We start from the raw sequence: 11,228 nt of genomic DNA on the forward strand, positions 1-11,228 counted from the left end.
ATCTTTTCAAAACCCAAATCTTAGTTTTATTGGTATTTTTCTATTGTCTTTCTAATCTCTATTTCATTTATTTCTAATTTTTGTTATTTCCTTCCTTCTACTAACTTTTGACTTAGATTGTTCTTATTTTTCTCCTTAAGGTATAATGTTAGGCTGTTTATTTGAGATCTTTCTTTTTTCTTAATGCAAGCATTTATCACTATAAACTAGCCTCTAACAACTGCTTTTGCTGCATCTCTTAAGTTTTGGTATGTTGTATTTCCATTTTTGTTTGTCTTAAGATATTTTTAAATATCCCCTCTGATATCTTCTTTGACACATTGGTTGTTCAGGAATGTGTTATTCAATCTGCACATATTTGTGACTTCTCCATGTTTCTTCCTGTTATTGATTTCTAGTTTCATAGCATTGTGGTAGGAAAAGAGATATGTGATATGATTTCAATCAAGCTTCTTAAATTTGTAAGACTTGTTTTGTGGCCTAACATACGATCTATCCTGGAGAATGTTCCATGTGCACTTGAGAAAAATATATTCTGCTACTGAGAAATCTGCTAATAGTCTTATGAGGGACTCTCTTTTATATGATGAGCTTCTTTTCTCTCGCTGCTTTCAAATTCTCTTTGTCTTTGATTTTTGACAGTGCTACTATAATGTATCGTGGTGAAGTCTTTTTTGGTTTAACCTGATTGGAGACATTTGAACTTCATGTACCTGGTTGTTGACATCGTTCCTCAGATTTGGGCAGTTCTTAGCCATTATTCTTTTAAACAAGCTCTCTGTCCCTTTCTCTCTCTCTTTTCCTTATGGGACTTCCATAATGTGACTTTTGTTTTGCTTGATTGTGTCCTATAAGTCATATATAGGCCTTCTTCATTCCCTTTCATTCTTTTTCTTTATTTCTCCCCTGACTAGATAATCTCAAATGACCTGTTTTAGAGCTCACTGATTCTTTCTTCTGCTTGACTGGGTTTCCTACTTAAGTTCTCATTTTTTTTTCATTGTCAATGACACTTTTATTATTGTTAATTCATAATTCCCATTTGCCATGATAGTCAAGCTTATTTAGAGAAATAAACCAGAAATAAACCATGATAGTCAAGCTTATTCAGAGAAATAAACCAGAATTAAACCAAAATTTAATTATAGGAAACACTGTAAATATTCTGTCTCACATGATATCCAAGACTAAGTATCTATTCAAATAACATTCAAAAAGCTGATGATATAAACTTTGGCAGTTTTCAAGAAACACTGGTCAATCCATAATTAAATCTCAATGCATCAGTTAACACCTGGGCACCTCTTGCAGACAACCAGTTTGACTCAATAAACTTTAAAAATATATATTTAATACTTACAGATTTTATTTATTTTTAGAGAGCGAGCGAGAGAGAAACAGCATGAGAGGGGAGAGGGTCAGAGGGAGAAGCAGGCTCCCCGCTGAGCCGGGAGCCCGATGCGGGACTCGATCCCAGGACGCTGGGATCATGACCTGAGCCGAAGGCAGACGCTTAACCATCTGAGCCACCCAGGCGCCCTATATTTAATACTTATAATATTATTCATGGAGTTCTTGGCAGAGTTAAGCATTTTGAGGTTTCTACTGTTGAGAAACTTGAGGTTCATGTTGTCCTTTTTTCAGTGCCAAAAGCTCCGTTTTGAGCTCTCCAGGCTTTGGTGGAATTTCAGGTATTGTCAGGTCCGGCTGGTAGTACCTGTGCACCACTTTGGCCCCGGCGCACATGGTCAGGAGGCTGGCAGTGAACATTTTCAGGTAGGTGGCCAGGACACGCCGGCGGGTATGGTCGGGGGGCGCAGAATGCACTGGTGTTCGGCAGCGGGTCAGAGGGCAAGTGGCAAGTTCTCATTTTTTTTAGTTCACGCATTGTGTTCTTCAGCTCCAAAATTTCTGTTTGGTTCCTTTTTATATTTTCTATTTGTTGAACTTCTCATTTGTTCTTGTACTGTTTTCCTGATTTTGTTAAATTGTTTATCCATTTCTCCTGTGGTTCTCCGAGCTTCTTTAGAATAGTTATTTTGAATTCTTTGTTGAGCATTTCATAGATCTCCATTTTTTTGTGGTTACTGGAAGTTTTTTGTTTTCCTTTGGGTGGTGTCACATTGGTCTGATTCCTTGTGATCTCTGTAGCCTTGCATAGGAGTTTGCACATTTGAAGAAGCAGTCACCTCTTCTAGACTTTATAGTTGACTTTGGTAAGGAAAGATCTTCATTTGTGGGTAGGGGCATGCTGGAGCACGCTGTGGCCTCAGGTCTACCGCTGTGGGGCACCAAGTGTGGGGGCCTGTGGTTGGTCTGGATCTGGGGGGAAATGGTGAATTGTTGGCTCAGGCAGCTGTGATCTGTGATATCAGCAATCCTTGTTGGCAAGAGCCGTAGGGGGTTCCCGGTGGATACAAGAGCTGTTGGGGCTCTCAGCAGCACCTCCAAATTTCATGCCGTGGAACCAGGGCAGGTGGCGTTGGTGGCCAGAGCTAGGGGTGCACATAATCGACGGTGGGAGCTGGCTGCAGGTGCTTGTGTGGGGGCAGGGTGGCAGCAGGCACATGCACAGTGGCAAGGGCAGCGGCCAGTGGCAGGGGCCGAAGCCAGGTATGGATGCAGCAGGGCCCTAGGCCGTTGTTGTACTCAGGTGGCTGCAAGGACTAACCTCAGGTGCGTGCACGGCAGTGGGGGCCAGTGATCGGAGTTGGGGCTGGTGGCATGCAGGTGGGAGGCATCAGGGTTTAGCTGTAAGCCCCTGCAGCAGTACAGGCCAGTGACCAGAGTCTGGGCTGGCTCCGGTGGCCAGAGCAGGTGCATGGTCCCGGCTGGACTTGTGCACACACACAGTTGCAGAAGCTGTGGCTAGCAGTGGGTGGGGTGGCCTCGTTGGATCGCAGGCCTAGGCTGTTCAGAGTGATGTCGACTGGGGTGGCTCTGGCCAGGGTGGAGAGCAAGGAGGACCTCAGGCAGCTGGAGTCTGCAAACACAAAAATCTATGGGGCCGTCAGCAGTGAGAGCTGCAAGGGGTCTGCAGCAGCTGTGTTCGCTGTTGGTCTCGTCAGCAGAAGAAGCTGTTGAGATCCCCTGCAGAGCAGTCTTTTGGGCTCTCTGATGGGATCTTCAGCGATGACAGCTGGGAGAGTCCACAGCATCCATGAGTGCTGTTGAGAATCTCAGCAGTGAAGGCTGCGATGGTCCTCTGCAAAGAAGGCCACTGGGAACTAGGGTCGCTCCCACCAAGAGGTTGACGTTGGTAGCCCCTGCCCTTCTTCTTTGTGCCCAGCCATTTCTAGATCTCAGCTATGCCAGTCTCTAGATGGGGTGAGACTGAAGTGGGTCCTTCCTTGTAGTGCTTCAGATGCTGGGGAAGTGGTTGCTCACCCCACTTTTCTTTTCCTAGTGAGAGGAGTTCCCTCTTGGTGCTGAGCTGTGTCAGCCTAGAGGATGGGCAGATGCAGGCAAAATGAAATAATTTTTACTCCTTTTCTGTGGTCATTCTCAGGGTTTTTTTGTTTTGTTTTGTTTTGTTTTGTTTTGCCCAACTGTGTTGTTGAGGTTTTTTAAGTGGACCCCTGAACTCTCCCAGAGCTATTTTTGTTCATGGATAGCTAATTGTTGTTCTTTGTTGGAGGAACCAAGGTGGGGTCTCCCACTCTGCTATATTGGTAATGTCACTTGGAGCTCACCTCTTTAGGTGGGGCATGTGCTCTTGCTCTCTATTTTGCTACAGTCTCCACTACTCCTTATTGTTTTACACCTGTTCCCTTTATGTCACTCATTTATGCAACTTTCATGATTTCTGTAGGCATTTGAGTCTGTATTTCCTTCCATAAAGCAAAAAGCTGATGAAGACTTATTTAAGGTGTGGTTCTTAAACTTGAGCATATATCAACATCATCTGAGGAGTTTGTAAAAGTACCGATGGCTGGGCTCAACCCCCATTTTGTAGGTCTGAGGCAGGGTCTGAGATTCTTAGATGATGAAGATACTGCTCTTCCAGGGACCACACTTAGAGAACCACTGCTTTAAAGTATTACTTCTCTGAGGGTATCTATATCTTCATTCATTCATTCATTCATTCACTCATTCATTTATATATTCAGTATTTATTGCAAAGTACTTTGCTTTATATTGAAGATTCATTAGTGATCAAATATATATGGTTCTCATTAATCAGGCAAAATTTTAAAATTTTATTCATTTTGTACACAGATGTATAATTACAGATGTGAAGTGCTGTGAAGAGTATTCAGAATGACTTCCTTAAGGTATGACAGGAAGCTAATCTATAGAGGATAAGTAGGCCTTGGTCAGACATATTAGAGAGGAGAGAGGAGCTTTCTAGGTCATAAGAAGAGCATGTGTAAAACTAGGCAAAGCCACCTCCCAGATCTAAATGATGAGCCTCTGACGGGGGTTTCAGAGACTGTGGGAAATATTTCAGGTTGGGATACTTCCCAGTTATAATTCCAAGGAAGCAGGTGCCTATTCTGATGACTTCTGGGGCTGATTGTTTCCCAAACTACAGAGTCTGGAGCCAGGAGCGAGGAAGCTGTCAGTCCTGGCAACCTCACCCATCAGTTCTAATGAAGTGGGCTGCATAAAGGAGCGTGGCAAAAGTTATTTTGAAATTCTGTTCCGGGGGAAATCCCAGGGGCATGTTGGCAACTCATTCCAATATCTCTCTCTAGTTTCTGGGTCTTCGAGCATTGCTAGGAAAAAAAATTTTTAAAAGATACCAACTGGAAGATCAGATCATCAAAATATCAGGCTCCGTTCACCTGTGCCTCTGCCTTGGCCCATCAGTCCTTTTATTCCTCCTGGCCTAAGCTGTCCATGACACGGTTGTAACCCTCACGGCTCCAGGTCTTATCCCCGCCTGCTCACCTGTGGCCGGTGACCTCCTATGTCATCTGTGGATTCTCCTTCTGTGCCATCTGAAAGCATTTATTTCTTTGGCTTGTAACTCTTTCTCTTTATTCTCAGATGTCTAAATGTAAAAGCATTTGTTTTTGTTTGCCTTCTGTCTTTCCTTTTCTCTTTTTGCCAAAATCTATAAACAAGAATGCCTTCTATTTAAAGAATATTTTCTTCTATATTTCTTCATCTATTTTCTTCTATTTATACACATAAAATTCATTTGCAGATATGAATATCTAATTCAGCTCTCCAAGCCTTTGTTTCCACTTTTTCCTTTGAGAAACTGGAAGGTTTTTGATGTTGGCAGCCACTGTTGTCTCTTTAAAGGCTGATTTGCTTTTTGCCTCTTCATTATTCCTCATGGATTGTCTTACATATTCCTTTTCTAATATAGCAGTAGAATAGAATGTTCTTTGAGGGGCCTTCAGTTCTGAAATATTACTATTATAAGGAATTTGCTCCTCTTCCATATAAATTTTAATTGAATTTCCAGCTTTTATTAAATTAGTTTTGGTTATTTTCATAGGATCATAAAAAAAAAAAGAATATGCCTTTCACTTACATTTTATGACTTCTTTCCTACCTTGCAAATTAATTGCATCAATGCTACTAGCCAACCTCTTTTTATGTGATTTTATTTTGGACTCAAAGTAGATATCTAAAAATAACGTCCTCTCCTAAATGTGTATCTTACACACTGATTTTAAATACTTAACTTTGGAGGTTACTTTTGTTCCCATTTTTCTCAAGGTGGTGGAATCCTTATGCTATCTTTCTTGTATGCAGAAAGCATGGCAGAGCTTCAAATAACTTTCTTCTTATGTATCTTTGGGGTATGTGCATGCATTTTGCAAATCCCATCTGTGTCCTTCCCAATTCATACCTGTGCATTCTCTTTCTGATACAGGTCTCTTGGATCTTCCAGTATCTGACTGATAATCCAAAACTTTACCCAGGAATAAGCCTCCTAGACTCTTCTTTTCCTATTATACCATTTGGAGTAGATGCAAATCTGTCTCTAGTTTCCTTGTATCCAATAAACTTCTTTGTCTCTCTTGTCAAATATGGTATTTTCCAATTCTGAACTTCCTTACCCTGTTTGTATTATTTTTCCAGTTTAGTTATTTTTATTTATTTGGTTAAGATTTCCTTTAACCTCACTCTTTTTTTTTTTTTTGATTCCTTGAGTTCCAACCTCACCTTCTGAGGGTGCTTTGATATTTTTCTCAATGCTCTTGCCTTTTCTTCTCCCTCTGCCCAAGGATTTCAAGTGGAAAGTGTCATTATTCTCTGATAACTTGTAATGCATTCATATAATTTTAAACTCTATTACTGGTAATCTTTATGTTGACCATGTTTTAATTCGTATTTCTTGAATTGTCAAACACAAAAAACATAAAGATCTTTGACACTTGTCTATACAGGCTAAGGAATTTAGCAAATTTTAATTTCCCCTCATTTTATGAAAATGTATTCTAGTGTTATAATATCTAAACTTTCATTCAGATTATTTTTAAATCATTATTAACTTAGTACTGTGTCTTAATTTTTATTTTTAAAACATGTGTTTAGTTATGTAGCCATATTATAACAATTATCTTACTTAATCCTTTGTTTAAACATTTTCAATGCTAACTGTCCAGATTTTTCCAATCCTGAGTTCAGTATTTTTATTCATCTCCAAATTAATTCAAATATATCTAATTTTATCAGAGAAATTCAGTCAAAATACCTAGGAATCTCTTCTTTTTGATGACTTCTAAGAAAGACAAGTTGAATATGAATAGATTTTTGAGGATAAAATTTTTCACCTTGAAAACTCTGCTAAGTGGAAAGCATACAGATAGATGTTCTTCAATGTATTAGCTCTATAGAGGTCCATCAATATAACAAAATATTATGATATTATTTTTCAAAAAAGAAAGAAAGAAATGAAAAGCTCTTCATATGTAATATGCAAAGATCTCCAAGTTATAACATTGATAAGATGAAAACATCATGGTACATTGTATATCCATATTCATAATAGCACTATTCACAATAGCCAACAGATGGAAGCAACCCAAGTATCCCTCCAGGGATAAATGGATAAACAAAATGTGGTTGTATGTGTATACATACAATAGAATATTATTCAGCCTTAAAAGGAAAAAAAATTCTGACACATACTACAGCATGGATGAACCTTGAGGGCAGTATGCTAAACGAAATAAGCCAGTCACAAAGAAACAAATACTGATTCTACTTATATGAGATACTTAGAGTAGTCAAATTCATAGAAACAGAAAGTAAAATGGTAGTTGCCTGGGACTAGAGAAAGGGGGAATGGGTGGTTGTTGTTTAATGGGTACAGGGTTTCAGTTTTACCAGATGAAAAGTTCTGGAGATGGGTTGCACAATAATGTGACTGTACCTAACACTACTAACCTGTATACTTAGAAATTGGCTAAGATGGTAAATGTTATGGCATATGTTTTTACCACAATAAGGAAAATATGGTACAGAGTATAGAAACTATGAGGTTAAAAAAATAGGTCAAAAAATTTAGATGTATCTGTAATTGCTTGAATATGCACAAACAATATAGTATACACAGGAATGTGTCAATGGAGTTGTAAGTGCGTAGAAGTTTTGAACAGATAGATGTGGGAACCAGCATTAGGAGGGATATTTTTCACTAGATACTTTTTAAAATCTTCTCTTTTTAAACTATAAGAATGTATTACTAATTCATTAAAAAAACCCCAAAAAACCAAAACAGTGAGTAGATGATGTTGATATATATGGCCCCCAAATCAGTCACTTACTTCTTAGTAGAGGAGGCTGTGTATCTGATGGGAAAGGAAGGCCCTCTTGGAGGCTCCATTCTCAGTGTTCAAAAATGTTTCTTTTTACTGATAAAGCCTGTTTATTGGCTGTGGTAGGCAGAATAATGCCCCCCCCAAAAGATGTCCTCATCCTGATATCTGGAACCTGTGAATATGTTACTTTACATGGCAAGGGGGAATTAAGGTTACTAATCAGCTGAATTTAAGATAGAGAGGTTAGTCTGGATTATCTTGTGAGTTCCTTATCATCACAAGGGCTCTTAAAAGGGGAAGAGAGAAGCAGGGGAGGAAATTAGAGTGATGTGATGTCAGAAAGACGCTATCTACTGTTGCTGGCTTTGAAGGAGGAGGCAGGAGGCCGTAGTCCAAGGATGCAGGAGCCTCTAGAAGCTGGAAAAGGCAAGGAGACAAATGCTTCTCGAGAATTTGCAGAAGATATGCAGACTTTCCAGCACCTTGATTTTAGCCCAATGAGACCTGGGTAAAACTTCTGACCTGTAGAACTGTAAGGTAATAAATTTGCATTGTTTTACTGTGCTAAGTTTGTGATCATTTGTTATAGCACTAGTGGGATATAGTGGTTATGGAGTGGGCTGAGGAGGGGACTGGGAACAAAATAATCAAACTTGAATAGTTTCTCTAAAAATCTAAGTATTTATTCATTTCCTGAATTAAATTTGGATAAAGATGAAAAAAGGAAATCCCATGGATATTGGCACATCATGATCTCTTCTTTAACATAGGAAAGGACTGAAATCAGAGTGATTCTTCCTTTGAAAGGAACATATTTTTCTATTTTCCTAATTGTGGGATTCCTCTTTTCCTTCATCCAGGAAACAAAACAAACAAACAAACAAACCCAAAACTACCATTACTAATCAGAAAATAGAAAATACAAGAGAACAAAAACTACTCTTGAAATTAAACACAAATCAAGACATGTTTAGGTAAGGATTTTTTCCCCACAAATTTAGCTATTTTGGAATTCTTCCTTGGTGTCTTGCACGAAGCTTTAACTCCCCAAACCACCATATCAAGTAGGAATGATTAGTGTTCCCATTTTATAGATGATAATCCCAAGATTAAAATAGTTGAACAATTTTTTCAACCTAATCAGTTTGAATCTATGCCTGTTGATGCAAGGACCCATGTTCTTAGACACCAAGGTTCCCTGCTCTCATGTTCTGCTTCAATTCCTCCTGGCTATTTTTCAGGATCACTGTCCTTCATATGTCGCTTCTGTAGCCCTTGGCCTCTCTCTATGAAATATTTCTTATCCAAAGACTTCACTTTATCTTCTTCCCTCACATTCTGTCTTTCAAATCATTGATTCCTAATTTTCTAATATCACCTCTGCTCTTTAGTAATTTCATTGTAGGTTTTAATATACTATTATACTTTTAGTGTCTTGGTGTGTATGTGTATATGTGTGTGTGTTATATGACCCTTTTCTTAAGGCTGATCATTTCAAATAATTCTATATTTGAGCTTATTTTCTCTATCATCTCTTGATTCATAAAAGCACATAGGAAAACACAAAGTACAGGCACAACTTGGAGATATTGCAGATTTAGTTACAGACCACTGCAATAAAGTGAATATTGCAATAGAGTGAGTCAAATTTTTTGGCTTCCCAGTGCATGTAAAAGTTATGTGTATACTATACTGTAGGCTGTATCTTCCTCTCATGATTTCTCTGCAGCATGTGACACTCTTTGATACCATTTTACAGAACTTCTTTCAAATTAGAATCAATCCTCTCAAACCCCGACACTGCTCTATCAACTAAATGTATGTAATATTCTAAGTCCTTTGTTGTCATTTCAACAGTCTTCACAGCAACTTCATCAGGAGTAGATTCCATCTCAAGAAACCAACTTCTTTGCTCATCCACAAGAAGCAACTCCTCATCTGCTCAAGTTATCCTGACCTTGCAGCAATTCTGTCCATCCTACGGCTATTCTTCTAGTTCTCTTGCTATTTCCACCACATCTGCAGCTACTTCCTTCACTGAAGTCTTGAAACCCTCAGAGTCCTCCATGCGGGTTGGAATCAACTTCTTCCAACCTCTTGTTAATGTTGGTATTTTGGCTGCTTCCTGTGAATCATTCATCTTCTGGTGAAGTTTTCCAAAAAGTTTTCAATTTACTTTGCCCAGATCCATCAGAGGAATCACTATACATGGAAGCTGTAGCCTTATGAAATGTTTTTCTTAAATAATAAAGCTCAAAAGTTGAATTAACCCCTTGATCCTTGGGCTGTAGAATGGATGCCGTGTTAGCTGGCATGAAAACCACATTCACCTCATTGCCTCATCTCCATCAGAACTCTTGGGTGACCAAGTACATTGTCAAAGAGCAGTAATATTTTGAAAGGAATCTTCTTTTCTGAACAGTTCTCAAGAGTAGGCTTAAAATATTCAGTAAACCATGTTGTAAATAGATGTGCTGTTATCTAGGCTTTGTTATTCCATTTATAGGCAGAGTGGATTTAGAATAATTCTTAAGAGCCCTAGGATTTTCCAACTGGTAAGTGAGCATTGGCTTCAACTTAAAGTCACCAGCTGCTAATGAGAGAGTCAGCCTGTCCTTTGAAGCTTTGAAGCTTCAAAGGCCCTCACTTTTCCTTTCTAGCTGTGAAAGTCCTAGATGGCATATTCTAAAAAGGCTGTTTTGTCTACCTTGAAAATCTGTTGTTTAGTGCATCTACCTTCTTTAATTATCTTAGCTAGATCTTCTGGATCACTTGCTGCTTCCCCTTGCTCTTATATGTTATAGAGCTGGCTTCTGTCCTTAAACTTCATGAACCAACTCTGCTAGCTTCCAACTTTTCTTCTGCAACTTGCTCACCTCTCTCAGCCTTCAGAGAATTGAAGAGAGTTATGGTCTTGCTCTGGACTAGGCTTTGGCTTATGGGAATGTGGTGACCAGTTTGATCTTCTATCCAGACCACTAAAACTTTCTCCATATCAGCAAGAAGGTTGTTTTGCTTTCTTATCATTCATGTGTTCACTGGGGTAGCCCTTTTAATTTCCTTTAATAACTTTTCCTTTGCATTCACAACTTGGTATAAGAGGCTTAGCTTTGGGACTGTGACCATTTTCAACACACCTTCCTTACTAAGCTTAGTCATTTCTAGCTTTTGATTTAAAGTGAGAGACGTGCAACTCTTCCTTTCACTTGAGTACTTAGAAGCCGTTGTAGGGTTAGTAATTGGCCTATTTCCATATTGTTGTGCTTCAGGGCATAGGGAAGCCTGAGGACAGGGAGAGAGACAGGGGAATGTTCAGTGGGTGCTGCGGTCAGAACACACAAAACATTTATTGATTAGCTTCGCTGTCTTATAAGGGTGTGGTTTGCAGTGCCCCCAAACCAATGCAGTAGTAACATCACTGATCACAGATCAGCATAACAAAGATAATAATAATGAAAAAGTTTGAAAAATTGTGACAATTACCAAAATGTGACACAGAGA

General features: G+C 39.1%; 1 pseudogene; it reads right to left on the minus strand.

Annotated features, from left to right (window-relative positions):
- Positions 1 to 1,489: 1,489 nt before the first annotated feature.
- LOC118012688 lies at positions 1,490 to 9,867 on the minus strand (annotated as a pseudogene).
- Positions 9,868 to 11,228: the final 1,361 nt, after the last annotated feature.

The sequence above is a fragment of the Mirounga leonina genome, unplaced genomic scaffold (assembly GCF_011800145.1).
Source record: "Mirounga leonina isolate KUSES-001 unplaced genomic scaffold, KU_Mleo_1.0 Mir_151, whole genome shotgun sequence".
In the NCBI taxonomy this organism is placed as follows: domain Eukaryota; kingdom Metazoa; phylum Chordata; class Mammalia; order Carnivora; family Phocidae; genus Mirounga; species Mirounga leonina.